The sequence below is a fragment of the Arachis hypogaea genome, chromosome 20, assembly GCF_003086295.3.
Source record: "Arachis hypogaea cultivar Tifrunner chromosome 20, arahy.Tifrunner.gnm2.J5K5, whole genome shotgun sequence".
Lineage (NCBI taxonomy): Eukaryota > Viridiplantae > Streptophyta > Magnoliopsida > Fabales > Fabaceae > Arachis > Arachis hypogaea.
The window spans coordinates 123,800,917-123,820,097 of record NC_092055.1 but is presented as its reverse complement, the minus strand read 5'-3'; the positions used below and the strand labels follow the sequence as shown (position 1 = coordinate 123,820,097).

Below are 19,181 nucleotides of genomic sequence, written 5' to 3'. Positions count from 1 at the left end.
TAGGAGAGGTCTATACATATGGTCATATATAAACGGTACACAAAATAATGTCCCAAAGATCCACTTCGCCGTAGAACTCCAGACGGCTAGCGAGATGCCTCTCGACCTGCATCTAAAAAAAACACAAATATTCGTATGGAATGAGAACTGTGGGTTCTCAGCATGGTAATGGTGCCACGTACATAAGATATAAGGTTCTGGGAAAGCTAGAGGCAATCCTAGAACTCCGACACTCAGATTATAAAACTTAAGGAACTAAATAGAAACTATAAACAGGTGGTCCTCTAAGGTACTAAACTTAATCAAAACTTAACTAAAACCCTCAATCTCTCCGCCTTTCCTCCGATCCTCCATCTCCAGTGAACCCACGCAGACAATAGCAAACACAGGTAGAGTACAAGTAATACAGATAGCAAGTATCACAAATAAGCATATTACATTCACTTAGGATTCCCAATTAATGCACAAGCAAGCAATTCAAACAATATGCATATGATGTATGCATGTCCTATGGCTGATGAGTCTTATCGGTCGGTTATAAAGCCAACCTGATAAGTCTGGCTGTTAAACCCTGGACTGTCCCTCGTTGCGCATCCCCAAAAGTCTATGCTTAGCTTTTTCTCATATATAAAATTTTCTCATTAGGGGTATCCTTCTCGGGAACTTATACGTGTTCGGTCACCCTTACAACGTAGAGTCAACAGAGTATCGAGTCTCAACCTGGAACACGTGATGGCAAGCCACTGCTCTTTATCCAGGAAAACTCATATGTCAGATAAATTAAGTGCATAACCTTATTTTCATTCATATTCATTCATAATCGTTTCATAATTATTCATTATAGCCGTAACATCACTTATACATCATATATTTGCACTTTTATACATAGTTAATCATAACCCAGAGCAAGTGGGGCGAACCACACCCTTGCATCTACCCGCGGAGCCTCTATACTAACCAACCTGGAGCTAGTGGGGCGAAACCATAACCCTTGCATCTACCCATGAGGTATGTTCTCATATGCCAGGAGGAACAAAGGAGGGGATCCTAACCTCCCACCATCTTGCTGGGGGTAATTTTACAATACCAGGAGGAACAAAGAAGGGGATCCTCACCTTTCACCATCTCTTGGGGTCGCACTTTCAAGAAAGAGTGCTCAGATGTAACATTTATTCATTTCTTTAATCAGCTTTATAATATAAGAAGTATATATATATATATATATATATATATATATATATATATATATATATATATATATATATATATATATATATATATATATATTTACAACCTATCTCCTCATACCTAATCCATCACTTTTCAAGATTTCTTCATCTCCAAGTTACCACCCCCTCATAACTTCTTTTCATCAATCAACACATAACTAAGGTTTAGGGGCTAAAAGAGTAAAAATAGAGGTTTAAGGGTTCAAAATTAGGTTTTAAAACACCAAAAATTCATTTTTGCTGAAAACAGGGGTGTCGCGTACGTAAGCACCTTGCTTGCATACGCGGGGGTTTGTTTTGTCTTCCTCGCGTACGCATCCTCTTGCTCGCATACGCGAGATACCAAACCCGAAAGGGTTGGTCGCGTCGCGTGCAAGTGGTCGCATACGCAACCCCTGAAATCCCCTACTCGCGTACGCATGCACCTTGCCCGCGTACGCGAGATGCCAAACCTGAAAAGGTTGGTTGCGTCGCATGCAGGTGGTCGCGTACGCATGATATGCAGAGTGGCAAAAATGTTGAATGTTGCAGAATTTTAGTTTTGTACTCCGAACTTCTGACGCGCATAACTTTTTTGTTTCAAAACATTTTTCATCCGTTCTTCGAACGGCATAAACTTCATGGACCCAATTTTCATATGAAAAAATTTGAAATAATTTGGGGGTCTGGAAGCCGAGTTATGGCTCACCGAAGTTTGGCCAAAAATCAGCTCTTCACAAAAGTTCTTAAACCTCTATTTTCACCAAAATTCAAACTGAATACCAATATTCTACTCATACAAATAACACCACAACATACCATTTACAGCACCACATTCTCCACATCCTACCACAACCAATCATACCTCAATTATACCAACAAGATCATCAATATATCACCACCTACTCATATTCATTCATATCACCTTGTCAGTCATCATTAACTCATCAATTTGCATCCTATTTTCATCATAAACAATAATCACCAAACAAATGCTCAATCCACATCAATAATTATCATCAAAGGTACTAAACATTTAATATACTCATTCATTCCAACCTATCCTATGGTCATCTAGCCTAAGTTTTCACAAGATATTATAATTAAATACGAGAAACCAAAACCATACCTTGGTTGATTTCCTCGTATAACCCAAGACAACCCACTTTGGCAAGATTACAAGCCTTCAATGCCAAAATTCAGCAACCAAGACCCAAACCAAGCTTCCAATTTCCATAAATATGCTCCAATTTTTATACATATACCACCAAATTCACATTACCACATTTATATACCAAATTTCAATACCCAAACTCACATAATCTAAGAATTTGCAAGGTTTTGAGATCCCTTACCTTATACGTGACTTGGTTGAACAAAAACCCACAAATCCCTCAAGCTAATTTGAGCCTGAACATTAAGACATTAGATTTTAACAATCCAACCCCCAAAATTTTGAAAATCATGGGAATTGAGAGGCTGAGATGAGAAATGAGATTTCTTACCAAAATTGATTACTGGGCTTTGTAGAGCACGCTGCGGTCGCGTGGCCGCAAACGGTGCGACGATCGGAACTTGGAGTGAGAAGATATGGTGATTTGAATGGAGACAAGGGTTTTGGAAACCTTCCTCCTCTCCCCTTGTATGTTTCAACATGAAACAACAATGGGGAAGAAGGTAATGAGCTGAAGCTCATTTTATTCATGGGTTTGGTTGGGACCTTGGGTCCATTTTAGGCCCGGTTTGGCCCGTTCGACCCAATCTTAGACCAAATTCTTTAAAATTAGTGTCAAAATTCTTATTTTAATTAGCTCTATCTTATTAAACTATAAAATTCACATTTCTAATTTTTTATTAAAAATTAATTTATTGACTGATTATTCGTTAATTTTACGGGGTTTACAAATATCCCAGTACATCGGCTGCCCGTTAGAGGGAGAGTGCCCTGTTACCATTAGAGGGATTATGTGCCATGTCACCATTAGAGGGAATATGTGCCCTATCACCATTAGAGGGATTACGTGCCCTGTCACCATTAGAGGAAATAGGTGCCCTGTCACCCTTACAATCTGAGAGAAAATACAGACATCCTCATCATCAATCATCCTCAATCATGCCTCGTTTATCATATTCATTCAATATCAATCATTTATTATCAATTCTGTCATTATTCATAATATCATCATCATTTCTGCACTTCCTCATGTCTACACACCATTATTTTAAAGCCTTTTTTCACTGCCAAGTTAACTCCTTCTCCCAGTTTACCCCTCCCCTTATAATTAGGAACTTAATTTAAGACTTTAGAAGGTAACTATAGATGTTTAGACGTTAGAAATCATGTTTAATTCACAAAAATGTAATGTTTCCCAAAATAGGATCCCGCATATGCATGCCATGTTGCACGTACAGGGGGTGTCTTTTGCCCATCTCGCATATGCAACCATTGCCCACGTATGTGAGCCCTCAAATAGTGGTGATCTCCTGCGTCGTGTGGCTCTTGCCCACGTACGCGAACCTGAAAAACCCCCTTGCACGTACGCATGCACACGCCCGCGTATGCGGGACGTTTGGATAGAACAAAACATCTGTGTCACGTGTGTGTGTCGCGTACGCATGCCCCTCAGAAATGGTAAAAATATGTTAAGTTCTGCAGAAAGTACTTTTACACACCAAACTTCCGATGCACATAACTTTTTCGTTAAAAATCGTTTTTAGTTTGTTCTTTGAACAACGTAAACTTCACGAATCCAATTTTTGTTTGAAATAAGTTTGACAGAAATTGAGGGTTCAGAAATCAAGTTATGGCCCACCAAAGTTTGGTAAAAAATAAAGTTTTTATAAGAATATCCAAAACCTCTATTTTACCAACAATGTCAACTCAAACCAATGTTTTACACTCCAAGACAACATTAAACAAGTTCAACACAATTTTCTAATTATTCAATACCTTCTACAACATGCCAATTCTTAATCTCAACAATTCCATTCCAACAATTCTCAATCAAAACAATGCAATTTATCAATACCTCAACAATTATAACTCAAGAGCATCATTCTCAACAATCATCATCTTAAACTTATAACAAACTCAGTATATCACAAAAATCACTAACATTGGCAATTTCACAATATTCAACCTATCCTATGGTCAACTAGCCTAAGTTTTCACGATATATTATATATTATCTACGAGAAACCAAAACCATACCTTGGCCGATTTCTTCCTAATGCACGGAACACCATAAACACCACTGTTCCACCAATGTCCCAAACTCCAAAATGCACACCAACAGCATCTCGGCCCTTGCGGTCCAAAATCAAGCTTCCAACACCACCAATTTCGTCCCAACACACATAATCTAAACCAATACCAATTAATATCACACAAGAATCAACTTAGGGTCCATAGTTATTAATTACTCACAAGAGTTAGAGGTTTTTCACCTTACCAACAGAAATTGGGACAAGATCCGATAAGTCCACAAGGCTAATTTAATCCTAAACACCCAAAATCACATAATCTTTCAAAATCAAAACCTCAAATTCGAAAATTAGGAGAGAGTGATTGAGCAAGAAATAGTGAGATAATTACCAAATTGTTTAGTGGACTTTGTAGAGCTCGACTCGGTGATTGCGTGGCCGCAAACATGCGGCAATCGGGGCTTCGGATTGAAAGTTATGGCGAAATGAAATTGAGGCTAGGGTTTGAAGCTCTCCCTTCTCCTCCCTTGGGTTTCAATGTGTTTCCCTAACCATTTGGAGAAGATGAGCTGAAGTTCATCATTAATGTGGTAAGTGAGTTGGGCCATGGGCTAAAGTGGATCCGGTTCAATCGGTTTAGCCCGTTTGATCCAATTTTAGGCCAAAACTTTTAAAATTAGTGTTAAAATTCATGTTTTAATTTTTTCTACTTCTTTAAACTATAAAATTAAATTTTGTATTTTATTTAAATAATAATTAATTTATTAGTTAATTATTCATTAATTATCCATGATTTTCACTAAGCTTAGATTATCTTTCTAAAGCTTTTAGAAAAAGTTGTCTATTTACTACTTTTAGTTATATTATATCTTTTGTTATATAGATAATTATTCAAATAAAAAAAATAATAATATATGATCATGTTTTAGAGTTAAGAATTCAGTTAATAATATTTAGTTCCTCAAAATTTTAAAAAATTTATTTTGACCCCCAAACTTTTCAAAAATTCTACTTTAACTGCTTAACTTTTAAAATTCTGTTCTAACCTCCAAATTTTCTTTTAATTAAATTTCAATCCCAAAACTCTTTCTTAATTATAATTTGGCCACGAAATAATTAAAACATGAAGGTTTCATGTTCTTCAAGGAATTAAAGCAAACTCATCAAAATTCATTAAATTTTACTTGATTTTTAATTAGTTGTTCTAACATTTTGATAACTGATTTTTCTCAATATTTAAAAGCAATTCCCAGCCACCAAATCACATCATTTTCACCATGATTCTAGCTTACATTCATCATGGCTGTTCACTTCAATTTTTCACCAGTTTCTTGGAACCGAATTATTTCATCAACTTTCAACATAATTTAAACATAATAACACTCAAAATCAAGCAAAAATTCACAGCCTAGCAATCACACAACATTAATACATTTATTGATGACAAAAATTATCAAACCCTACCTTCTTGTTGCAGCCACCAACACCGAAGCACCAAAGAAGTTTTCTGACCGAGAAATCAAAGAAAAAAACATCAAAAATCGGCTATTCCATCTTGATCACCAACTTCACCAAACCATGCATGAGAGGGCAGCAACATCACTTAAAAGTGGTACCATCGTGAAGAGGAAGAAGAGACGAACTCTTTAATCGGTTTAAATTTTTTATAGGAGTTACAGAACTCAAGAAATCAAGCTCGGAAGGTTCATGGCTTCCATGGTTTTTCACTACAAGAATATGGCCGATTAGCTACCATAAAAAGAGTTGTAAAATCATCGCTAATCTGACGTAAAAATATAATTTGTGACGGATTAGCTACCGCCTAGCAACTAATGCTTTCCTCGCTAATTACAAGTCACAGATCAGTGACGCAAACACAACAGTCGCTAATTCATCAAAAAGTTTTTTAGCTATCGAATAGATAGTCCCAAATCCATCACTAAAGTAAAAGCTAATTCCATATAAGATATAGACTAAACGATAGTCGCTAATTAGCGACAAACTCTACTGCAGCAGACTCATCGCTAAATGAAAGCTAACTTCGTATACAAAATGGAATGCTTAGTTGACGCTAATTAGCGAGGAATTTTTCCGAACCTAACTCGTCGCAAGTTGTCCACTAATATGATCGTGAATCTGTCACATTTTGTAGCAAATCGATGGCTAATCTTTGAAAATCATTAATCAAATTTGTAGGAATTTTGTTGCTAAACCAAAGCTATTAGTATTGCAAATGTCATCACAAATTTCTTTTAAACTAGTAACAAATCGATAGGTATCTCACAAATGTTTCAATCGCAATAGAGTCTTTAATTTGTCACCATCACCTGTAACACCCTAATATTCAAATCCTTATGCTCGAGTCATAAGTCAATGATATTACGGTGGTACGACTCTCAGGTGGATTTTTAATATATAAATATAGGTAATTTCGAAAAGAGTATTAATCGAGAAGCCTGAAAAGAGTAGAAATAAAATCGCAAAGACGTATCACTCACGTTTCGACAACAAAAGATAAACCGTGAAGCCGAAAATGATACACGGACAAGGCGTAGAGGAGATTAAGAGATAGATAACAGATAGATATATATAACATAAGTAAATAGCCACTAGTCGCGACCCGCGAAGTTTAGGCCGGCTAGGGTACAGTATGAAAGTAGATGACAATAGTATATCCTAATCTCTCCCAAAGGAAACATAAGAGCCTCTATAGGCAAGTTCTAAAAGAGTTCAATACATAATATAATCTTTTCAAAACATAGGTGGAGAGATTCTAATCAAACACAAAGTAGAGGAAATAAAGATCTTCGCCGTCTCTCAGACGACCCACAACTCACTTCTGAGCACTTGGACCTGTATCTGAAAAACAAGAGATATATACGGAATGAGAACCCCGGGCCCATGGGTTCCCAGTACGGTAAAAGTGCCAATTAAATACAATGCACTGCAATAAAAACTCACCAAGCATCCTAAACTCCTTTTCACCAAGTATCCAGCCTAGATTCTCACTAATCTATAAATAGGCATCTGTCGTAAGGGAATACTAAATCTAGATCACATCTCATATGACTCCAAACTCGCTGACTCTCCCACGAATCAGATTTCAGAATCATAAACAAAGCCATCATCAGTCGTGCTGTCTCAGTAATTCTATATCAATATATCATGCCCTCCCTGGAACTAGTGAAACCACATCACTGCGTCTACCCAGGGAGCTCAAATCATCTCAACTAATGATCACCATCATCATGCAATCGCATCATCAATTCATCTCATCAAGAACAGCCCTCAACCTCCACGACACCAACATGAGGGGCCTCTTAGTTGTACAAACACAAGCAATACAGGCAAGTAATACACAATTAGGGTACAAGTAGAACAACTAGCACATAATCAGGTAACTTAGCATATATAATGTAGAAATCCAAAACAAATAGGCAAACCCAAACAATTCAAACATATGCAAATGATGAATGCCTGCCCTATGGCTGATGATATCATCTGTCGGTTATCAAGCCAACCCGACATGTCCGGTAGCTAACCCGGGCACAGTCTCTCTGTTCCGTATTAATATCATTAGAGGGAATATGTGCCCTGTCACCATTAGAGGGTATCTGCGCCCTGTCGCCATTAGAGGGTATCTGCGCCCTGTCGCCATTAGAGGGTATCTGCGTCCTGTCGCCATTAGAGGGTATCGGTGCCCTGTCACCCTTACAACCAGAGAGAAAACACAAGCATGCTTACATTCAACATTTTTCATCATTATTCATTTATCATATTCGTTAATTTATCATATATGCCTTTATACTCAGCCATAATCCATAATGGCTTTGCCGTAACTCGGCAATAACTCAGCCACCCGGCTCACAGTTCAATCCAGAACTAGCCAATTTATCAACATGGCTCCGCCGTATCCGGCAAGAACTCAGCCATCCGGCTCATGGTCCAATAAAGAACCAACCATTTATCAATAAATATAGCCCTTCAGCTCATGGCATACACGGTACTTCCACCGCCATCCTCCATATCTCATATAATCATATCTGATCATCCTTGATCATAACCTTTTCCCATGCTTCACTCGCAAGTTACCACATCCCCTTGCTCCTTCCTCATTGCTAGGCATACCATAATGATTTGATACATAAGGGGTGAGATCGGAGGCTTAAAAGTATGAGGTTTGGCTTTAAAAACTCAAAAATCAACTTTGGCATGAAAACAGGGCCACGCGTACGCGCACTCCACGCGCACGCGTGGATGGCCAAAAACTCATCGACGCGCAAGCGTCATACGCGCGAACGCACGGGTTGAAAAATATCCAAACGGCGCGCAAGCGTCAGCCACGCGTACGCGTGGGTGCTTGGTGCACGAAATTGTGATCACATTAATGTAGTATTCTTTGTTATTGTATGGAATCATTATTCTGGCTCTTTACTATGTGTGGACACAACTCCGTTCAACTAACCAGCAAGTGCACTGGGTCGTCCAAGTAATACCTTACGTGAGTAAGGGTCGAATCCCACGGAGATTGTTGGTATGAAGCAAGCTATGGTCACCTTGTAAATCTCAGTCAGGCAGATATAAAGTGATAAGGGTGTTTTCGAATAATAAATAAAAGAAGGGATAAAAATACTTATGTAATTCATTGATAGGAATTTCAGATAAGCGAATGGAGATGCTTTTCGTTCCTCTGAACCTCTGCTTTCCTGCCATCTTCATCCAATCAGTCTCACTCCTTTCCATGGCTGGCTTTATGTGATACATCACCACTGTCAATGGCTACTTTCGGTCATCTCTCGGGAAAATGATCCAATGCCCTGTCACGGCACGGCTAATCGTCTGGAGGCATCACCCTTGCCAATGGCTTCATCTTATCCTCTCAGTGAATAATATGCTCACGCACCCTGTCACAGCACGGCTATTCATCTGTCGGTTCTTGATCACGCTGGAATAGGATTTACTATCCTTTTGCGTCTGTCACTAACGCCCTGCAATCGCGAGTTAGGAGCTCGTCACAGTCATTCAATCATTGAATCCTACTCGGAATACCACAGACAAGGTTTAGACTTTCCGGATTCTCTTGAATGCCGCCATCATTCTAGCTTACGCCACGAAGATTCTGGTTAGGAGATCTAAGAGATACTCATTCTAGCTTATTTCATGTAGAACAGAAGTGTTTGTCAGGCACGCGTTCATAAGGGAGAAGGATGATGAGCGTCACACATAATCATCACCTTCATCACGTTCTTGGGTGCGAATGGATATCTTAGAAGCGAAATAAGATGAATTGAATAGAAAACAGTAGTACTTTGCATTAATCTTTGAGGAACAGCAGAGCTCCACACCTTAATCTATGGAGTGTAGAAACTCTACCGTTAAAAATACATAAGTGAAGGTCCAGGCATGGCCGAGATGGCCAGCCCCCAAAACATGATCACAGGATCAAAATACAATCCAGGATGCCAAATACAATAGTAAAAGGTCCTATTTATAATAAACTAGTCACTAGGGTTTACATGAGTAAGTAATTGATGTACAAATCCACTTCCGGGGCCCACTTGGTGTGTTCTTGGGCTTGGGCTTGAGTGTTACACGTGTAGAGGTCCTTTCTGGAGTTGAACGCCAGCTTTTGTGCCAGTTTGGGCGTTCAACTCTGGTTTTGGCTCCTTTTCTGGCGCTGGACGCCAGATTTGGGTAGAAGGCTGGCGTTGAACGCCAGTTTACGACGTCAATTCTTGGCCAAAGTATGGACTATTATATATTGATGGAAAGCCCTGGATGTCTACTTTCCAACGCAATTGGAATCGCACCATTTCGAGTTCTGTAGCTCCAGAAAATCCACTTTGAGTGCAGGGAGGTCTGAATCCAACAGCATCAGCAGTCCTTTTTCAACCTCTGAATCTGATTTCTGCTCAAGTCCCTCAATTTCAGCCAGAAAATACCTGAAATCACAGAAAAACACACAAACTCATAGTAAAGTCCAGAAATGTGAATTTAACATAAAAACTAAGGAAAACATCCCTAAAAGTAACTAGATCCTACTAAAAATATACTAAAAACAATGCCAAAAAGCGTATAAATTATCCGCTCATCACAACACCAAACTTAAATTGTTGCTTGTCCCCAAGCAACTGAAAATAAAATAGGATAAAAAGAAGAGAATATACTATAAATTCCAAACTATCAATGAAACATAGCTTCAATCATATGAGCGGGACTTATAGCTTTTTGCCTCTTGAATAGTTTTGGCATCTCACTTTATCCATTGAGGTTCAGAATGATTGGCATCTATAGGAACTCAGAGTTCAGATAGTGTTATTGATTCTCCTAGTTCAGTATGATGATTCTTGAACACAGCTTCTTTATGAGTCTTGGCCGTGGCCCTAAGCACTTTGTTTTCCAGTATTACCACCGGATACATAAATGCCACAGACACATAATTGGGTGAACCTTTTCAGATTGTGACTCAGCTTTGCTAAAGTCCCCAATTAGAGGTGTCCAGGGTTCTTAAGCACACTCTTTGTTTTTGCTTTGGACCTTGACTTTAACCGCTCAGTCTCAAGTTTTCACTTGACACCTACACGCCACAAGCACATGGTTAGGGACAGCTTGGTTTAGCCGCTTAGACCAGGATTTTATTCCTTTAGGCCCTCCTATCCACTGATGCTCAAAGCCTTGGGATCCTTTTTATTTGCCCTTGCCTTTTGGTTTTAAGGGTTATTGGCTTTTTCTGCTTGCTTTTTCTTTTTCTTTCTATTTTTTTTCTATTTTTTTTCGCCCCCTTTTTTTTTTCTGCAAGCTTTGTTCTTTGCTGCTTTTTCTTGCTTCAAGAATCATTTTTATGATTTTTCAGATTATCGAATAACATGTCTCCTAGTCATCATTCTTTCAAGAGCCAACATATTTAACATTCTTAAACAACAACTTCAAAAGACATATGCACTGTTCAAGCATACATTCAGAAAACAAGAAGCATTGTCACCACATCAATATAATTAAGCTAAGTTCAAGGATGAATTCGAAACTCATGTACTTCTTGTTCTTTTGAATTAAAACATTTTTCATTTAAGAAAGGTGATGGATTCATAGGACATTTATAACTTTAAGACATAGTTACTAACTACTAATGATCATGTAATGAAGACACAAACACAGATAAGCACATAACATAGAAAACGAAAAACAGAAGAAACAAGAACAAGGAATGAATCCACCTTAGTGATGGTGGCGTTTCCTTCTTGAGGAACCAATGATGTCCTTGAGCTCTTCTATGTCTCTTCCTTGTCTTTGTTGCTCCTCCTTCATTGCTTTTAGATCTTCTCTGATTTCATGAAGGATGAAGGAGTGCTCTTGATGTTCCACCCTTAGTTGCTTCCAATAATTGTGTGGAAGAAAATGTATCCCCTGAGGTATCTCAGGGATCTCTTGATTTGCAGTCAAATGTTCTACCACTGAGCTATAGACCCTTGATGGAAGCTTTTGTCTTCCCTTTCCTCTTTCTAGAGGTTTCTCTGGCCTTAGGTGCCATCAATGGTTATGGAAAAAACAAAAAAGCTATGCTTTTACCACACCAAACTTAGAATGTTGCTCGCCCTCGAGCAAAAGAAGAAAGAATAGAAGAAGAAGAGGATATGGAAGAGATGGATGGCTGTATGTATTCGGCCATATGGGTGGGATTGGGTGGGGAAGAGATGTTGAATTTTTGAAGTTAGTGGGTGTATGGATGTGAGTGGTAAATGGAAAAAAAAAAAAGGGATGATCATGAATGGAAAGAGGGATGATGAGGTAGGTGGGGATCCTGTGGGGTCCACAGATCCTGAGATGATCCTGTAGGGTCCACAGATCCTGAGGTGTCAAGGCATTTACATCCCTGCACCAATTTAGGCATGTAAAATGCCCTTGCACACAACTCTGGGCGTTCAGCGCCAGGTTGGTGCCCATTTTGGGCGTTCAACGCCCATTTGATGCCATTTCTGGCGTTGAACGCCAGAACCATGCTTGTTCTGGGCGTTCAGCGCCAGGATGCTCCCATTCTGGGCGTTCAGCGCCAGAACTATGCTCTGTTCTGGCGTTTGAACGCCAGACAGATGCTCCTCCAGGGTGTGATTTTTCTTCTGCTGTTTTTGATTCCGTTTTCAATTTTTATATTTATTTTGTGACTCCACATGATCATGAACCTAAGAAAACATGAAAAACAATAAAAATAAGAGTTAGATAAACATTGAGTTGCCTCCCAACAAGCGCTTCTTTAATGTCAATAGCTTGACAGTGGGCTCTCATGGAGCCTCACAGATGTGCAGAGCTTTGTTGAGACTCTCCAACACCAAACTTAGAGTTTGGATATGGGAGTTCAACACCAAACTTAGAGTTTGGTTGTGGCCTCCCAACACCAAACTTAGAGTTTGACTGTGGGGGCTCTGGTTGACTCTGCTTGGAGAGAAGCTTTTCCTGCTTCCTCCCCATGGTTACAGAGGGAGATCCTTGAGTTTTGAATACAAGGGAGTTCTCATTCCATTGAAGGACTATTTCACCTCTGTCAACATCAATCACAGCTCTTGCTGTGGCCAGGAAAGGTCTTCCTAGGATGATGGATTCATCCTCTTCCTTTCCAGTGTCCAGGACTATGAAATTAGTAGGTATGTAAAGGCCCTCAACCTTTACTAATACATCTTCTACTTGTCCATAAGCCTGTCTTCTTGAGCTGTCTGCCATCTCTAATGAGATTTTAGCAGCTTGCACCCCATAGATTCCCAGTTTCTCTATTACAGAGAGGGGCATGAGGTTTATTCCTGAACCAAGGTCACACAGAGCCTTAAAGATCATGGTGCCTATGGTACAAGGTATTATGAACTTTCCAGGATCCTGTCTCTTCTGAGGCAATGTCAGTTGATCCAGATCACTTAGTTCATTGATGAACAAGGGAGGTTCAACTTCCCAAGCATCAATGCCAAATAATTTGGCATTCAGCTTCATGATTGCACCAAGAAACTTGGCAGTTTGCTCTTCAGTAATATCCTCATTCTCTTCAGAAGAGGAATACTCATCAGAGCTCATGAAGGGTATAAGGAGGTTCAATGGGATCTCTATAGTCTCTAGATGAGCCTCAGAGTCCTTTGATTCCCCAGAGGGAAGCTCCTTATTGATCACTGGACGTCCCAGGAGGTCTTCCTCCTTGGGATTCACGTCCTTTCCTCTCCTCAGAGGTTCGGCCATGGCGCTTATGTCAATGGCCTTGCACTCTCCTTTTGGGTTCTCTTCTGTATTGCTTGGGAGAGTACTAGGAGGGATTTCAGTGATCCTTTTACTCAGCTGGCCCACTTGTGCTTCCAGATTTCTAATGGAAGACCTTGTTTCATTCATGAAACTTACAGTGGCCTTAGATAGATCAGAGACTAGATTTGCTAAATTAGCAGCATTTTGTTCAGAGTTCTCTGTCTGTTGCTGAGTTGATGATGGAAAAGGCTTGCTATTGCTAAACCTGTTTCTTCCACCATTATTAAAGCCTTGTTGGGGCTTTTGATCCTTCCATGAGAAATTTGGATGATTTCTCCATGTTGAGTTATAAGTGTTTCCATAAGGTTCACCTAAATAATTTACCTCTGCTATTGCAGGGTTCTCAGGATCATAGGCTTCTTCTTCAGAAGATGCCTCTTGAGTACTGTTGGATGCAGCTTGCATTCCATGCAGACTCTGAGAGATCATATTGACTTGCTGAGTCAATATTTTGTTCTGAGCCAATATGGCATTCAGAGTATCAACTTCAAGAACTCCCTTCTTCATAGGCGTCCCATTACTCACAGGATTCCTTTCAGAAGTGTACATGAACTGGTTATTAGCAACCATGTCAATGAGTTCTTGAGCTTCTGCAGGCGTTTTCTTTAGGTGAATGGATCCACCTGCAGAAGTGTCCAGTGACATCTTTGATAGCTCAGATAAACCATCATAGAATATATCCAGGATGGTCCATTCTGAAAGCATGTCAGAAGGACACTTTTTGGTCAACTGTTTGTATCTTTCCCAAGCTTCATAGAGAGATTCACCTTCTTTCTGTCTGAAGGTTTGAACATCAGCTCTAAGCTTGCTCAACTTTTGAGGAGGAAAGTACTTGGCTAAGAAAGCCGTGACCAGCTTATCCCAAGAGTTCAGGCTTTCTTTAGGTTGAGAATCCAACCATAATCTAGCTCTGTCTCTTACAGCAAAAGGGAAAAGCATGAGCCTGTAGACTTCAGGATCTATTCCATTAGTCTTAACAGTATCACATATCTGCAAGAATTCAGTTAAGAACTGAAAAGGATCTTCAGATGGAAGTCCATGAAACTTGCAGTTCTGCTGCATCAGAGAAACTAATTGAGGTTTCAGCTCAAAGTTGTTTGCTCCAATGGCAGGAATGGAGATGCTTCTTCCATGTAAATTGGAATTAGGTGCAGTAAAGTCACCAAGCATCTTCCTTACATTATTATTATTTTCGGCTGCCATCTCCTCTGCTTGTTCAAAAATTTCTGAAAGATTATCTCTGGATTGTTGTATTTTAGCTTCTCTTAATTTTCTCTTCAGAGTCCTTTCAGGTTCTGGATCTGCTTCCACAAGAATGTTCTTATCCTTGCTCCTGCTCATATGACAAAGAAGAATGGCCAGAAAAATGATAATAATAATAGAGATCCTTTATACCACAGTATAGGGATCCCTTTGTGAGTGGAAGGGAAGGGGGAGACAAAGAATGTAATATAAAGGAAGAAACACAACTGTGAGGATGGAAGGAGGTGAAATGAGATGTTAGGATATGAATGAATAAATAGAATGAGATGGGGGAGGGATAATTTTCGAAAATTATTTTGAAAAAGGAGTTAGTGATTTTTGAAAATTGGTTTTTGAAAATTTGTTAGTATTTTTCGAAATTTTTTTTTTGAAGTAAAAATAAAAATAAAATAATTAGTTAATTAAAAGGAAATTTTTGAAAAAGGGGGAGATATTTTCGAAAATTAGAGAAAGAGAGTTAGTTAGGTAGTTTTGAAAAAGTTAAGAAACAAACAAAAAGTTAGTTAGTTAGTTGAAACAAATTTTGAAAAGATAAGAAGTTAGGAAGTTAGAAAAGATATTTTGAAAAGATATTTTTGAAAAAGATAAGATAAGAAGATATTTTTGAAAAGATATGATAGAAATTAGTTTTGAAAAAGATTTGATTTTTAAAATCACAATTAATGACTTGATTCATAAGAAATCACAAGATATGATTCTAGAACTTAAAGTTTGAATCTTTCTTAACAAGCAAGTAACAAACTTCAAATTTTTGAATCAAAACATTAATTGACTATGTTATTTTCGAAAATTTGATGGAAAAATAAGAAAAAGATTTTTGAAAAATATTTTTGGAATTTTCGAAAATAACTAAGAATTTTGAAAAAGATTTGATTTTTGAAAAAAAGATTTTGAAAAAGATAAGATTTTCAAATTGAAAATTTGATTTGACTCATGAGAAACAATTTGATTTTAAAATTTTTTGAAAAAGTCAATCCAAATTTTCGAATTTGATGAGAGAAAAAGGGAAAGATATTTTTTTTTATTTTTTTGAATTTTTTTTTTTTTTGAAAAACATGAAAATTATGCAATGCATGAGATTTTTAGATCAAAACATGTGATGCATGAAAGAATGCTATGAATGTCATGATGAACACCAAGAACACTTTGAATGTCATGATGAACATCAAGAACATATTTTTGAAAAATTTTTAGTGCAAAGAAAACATGCAAGACACCAAACTTAGAAATCTTTCATGTTTAGACTCTAAGAAACGAAAAATGCATATGATAAACATGAAAAGACACAAAACAAAAAATCATCAAGATCAAACAAGAAGACTTACCAAGAACAACTTGAAGATCATGAAGAACACTTATGAATGCATGAATTTTCGAAAAAAAATGCAAGATGCATATGCAAGTGACACCAAACTTATGATGTGACTCAAGACTCAAACAAGAAACAAAAAATATTTTTGATTTTTATGATTTTTTAATTTTTTTGGATTTTTATTTTATATTTTTCGAAAATTAAAAGGAAAAATAAGGATTCCAAAATTTTTAATATGAATTCCAGGAATCTTGCCATGTTAGTCTAAAGCTTCAGTCCAGGAATTAGACATGGCTCACTGGCCAGCCAAGCTTTCAATGAAAGCTTCAGTCCAAAACACTAGACATGGCCAATGGCCAGCCAAGCTTCAGCAGGTGATCGTGGATCAACAGCGGGTAGATCAGGAACAGTAGCAGGTGGATTAGCTCCAACTAGCTTGCTCTTGATAACCAATTGCAAGCCTCAGTCCAAATGAATTTAGACATGGCTTTTACAGCCAGCCAGGCTGCAACATATAATTACATGGGCTGGAGTGATTAGTTGAATACCAATCCCAAAGTAGTTTGGGTATGGCTTTACAGCCAGATATGATTCAACATATTTCATGAAACACTAGAATTCATTCTTAAAAATTTTGAAGCCATAGAATAATTTATTTTTGAAAACATTTTTATTTATTTTTTTTCGAAGACAGATGAGAGAATTTTAGAAATATTTTTGAAAAGTTTTTGAAAAGAAAATAAAAAAGAAAATTACCTAATCTGAGCAACAAAATGAACCGTCAGTTGTCCATACACGAACAATCCCCGGCAACGGCGCCAAAAACTTGGTGCACGAAATTGTGATCACATTAATGTAGTATTCTTTGTTATTGTATGGAATCATTATTCTGGCTCTTCACTATGTGTGGACACAACTCCGTTCAACTAACCAGCAAGTGCACTGGGTCGTCCAAGTAATACCTTACGTGAGTAAGGGTCGAATCCCACGGAGATTGTTGGTATGAAGCAAGCTATGGTCACCTTGTAAATCTCAGTCAGGCAGATATAAAGTGATAAGGGTGTTTTCGAATAATAAATAAAAGAAGGGATAAAAATACTTATGTAATTCATTGATAGGAATTTCAGATAAGCGAATGGAGATGCTTTTCGTTCCTCTGAACCTCTGCTTTCCTGCCATCTTCATCCAATCAGTCTCACTCCTTTCCATGGCTGGCTTTATGTGATACATCACCACTGTCAATGGCTACTTTCGGTCATCTCTCGGGAAAATGATCCAATGCCCTGTCACGGCACGGCTAATCGTCTGGAGGCATCACCCTTGCCAATGGCTTCATCTTATCCTCTCAGTGAATAATATGCTCACGCACCCTGTCACGGCACGGCTATTCATCTGTCGGTTCTCGATCACGCTGGAATAGGATTTACTATCCTTTTGCGTCTGTCACTAACGCCCTGCAATCGCGAGTTAGGAGCTCGTCACAGTCATTCAATCATTGAATCCTACTCGGAATACCACATACAAGGTTTAGACTTTCCGGATTCTCTTGAATGCCGCCATCATTCTAGCTTACGCCACGAAGATTCTGGTTAGGAGATCTAAGAGATACTCATTCTAGCTTATTTCATGTAGAATAGAAGTGTTTGTCAGGCACGCGTTCATAAGGGAGAAGGATGATGAGCGTCACACATAATCATCACCTTCATCACGTTCTTGGGTGCGAATGGATATCTTAGAAGCGAAATAAGATGAATTGAATAGAAAACAGTAGTACTTTGCATTAATCTTTGAGGAACAGCAGAGCTCCACACCTTAATCTATGGAGTGTAGAAACTCTACCGTTAAAAATACATAAGTGAAGGTCCAGGCATGGCCGAGATGGCCAGCCCCCAAAACATGATCACAGGATCAAAATACAATCCAGGATGCCAAATACAATAGTAAAAGGTCCTATTTATAATAAACTAGTCACTAGGGTTTACATGAGTAAGTAATTGATGTACAAATCCACTTCCGGGGCCCACTTGGTGTGTGCTTGGGCTTGGGCTTGAGTGTTACACGTGTAGAGGTCCTTTCTGGAGTTGAACGCCAGCTTTTGTGCCAGTTTGGGCGTTCAACTCTGGTTTTGGCTCCTTTTCTGGCGCTGGACGCCAGATTTGGGTAGAAGGCTGGCGTTGAACGCCAGTTTACGTCGTCAATTCTTGGCCAAAGTATAGACTATTATATATTGCTGGAAAGCCCTGGATGTCTACTTTCCAAAGCAATTGGAAGCGCGCCATTTTGAGTTCTGTAGCTCCAGAAAATCCACTTTGAGTGCAGGGAGGTCAGAATCCAACAGCATCAGCAGTCCTTTTTCAACCTCTGAATCTGATTTCTGCTCAAGTCCCTCAATTTCAGCCAGAAAATACCTGAAATCACAGAAAAACACACAAACTCATAGTAAAGTCCAGAAATGTGAATTTAACATAAAAACTAAGGAAAACATCCCTAAAAGTAACTAGATCCTACTAAAAATATACTAAAAACAATGCCAAAAAGCGTATAAATTATCCGCTCATCAGTGCTCTTGCGCCCAGGCACAAAACTGGCACGACCCTGGCACAACTCTCTGGAAAATAGCTGGGCATTTGGTACAGCGCATCGACGCTCCCGCGCACACCACGCGCACGCGTGGATGGTGCTTTCTGGAAGAACGGCGCGCACGCGCCAGGTGCGCCTACGCGCGTAGGGTCGTTGACAAACCCTATTTTGACGGTTTATCTTGTATTGATTTTAAGGGATTTTATCACCTTTTACCCACATGTACTCAATGAAATAGCATGGTTTTGTGATTGTCTCCTTATTTGTACCTAGATGTGAAAACATGCTTTTAGACCCTTAATTTGATGGTTTTCATTCACCTTTGATTCCATAAGATGCCT

At 38.7% G+C, this 19,181-nt stretch overlaps 1 non-coding gene across 1 annotated transcript; it reads left to right on the top strand.

The window, feature by feature from the left end:
• The first annotated feature begins 14,384 nt into the window (after positions 1–14,384).
• LOC112788257 (small nucleolar RNA R71) lies at positions 14,385–14,492 on the top strand. Its single transcript, XR_003195629.1, has one exon. It is a non-coding gene; the product is annotated as a small nucleolar RNA R71 (small nucleolar RNA).
• The last annotated feature ends 4,689 nt before the right edge of the window (positions 14,493–19,181 follow it).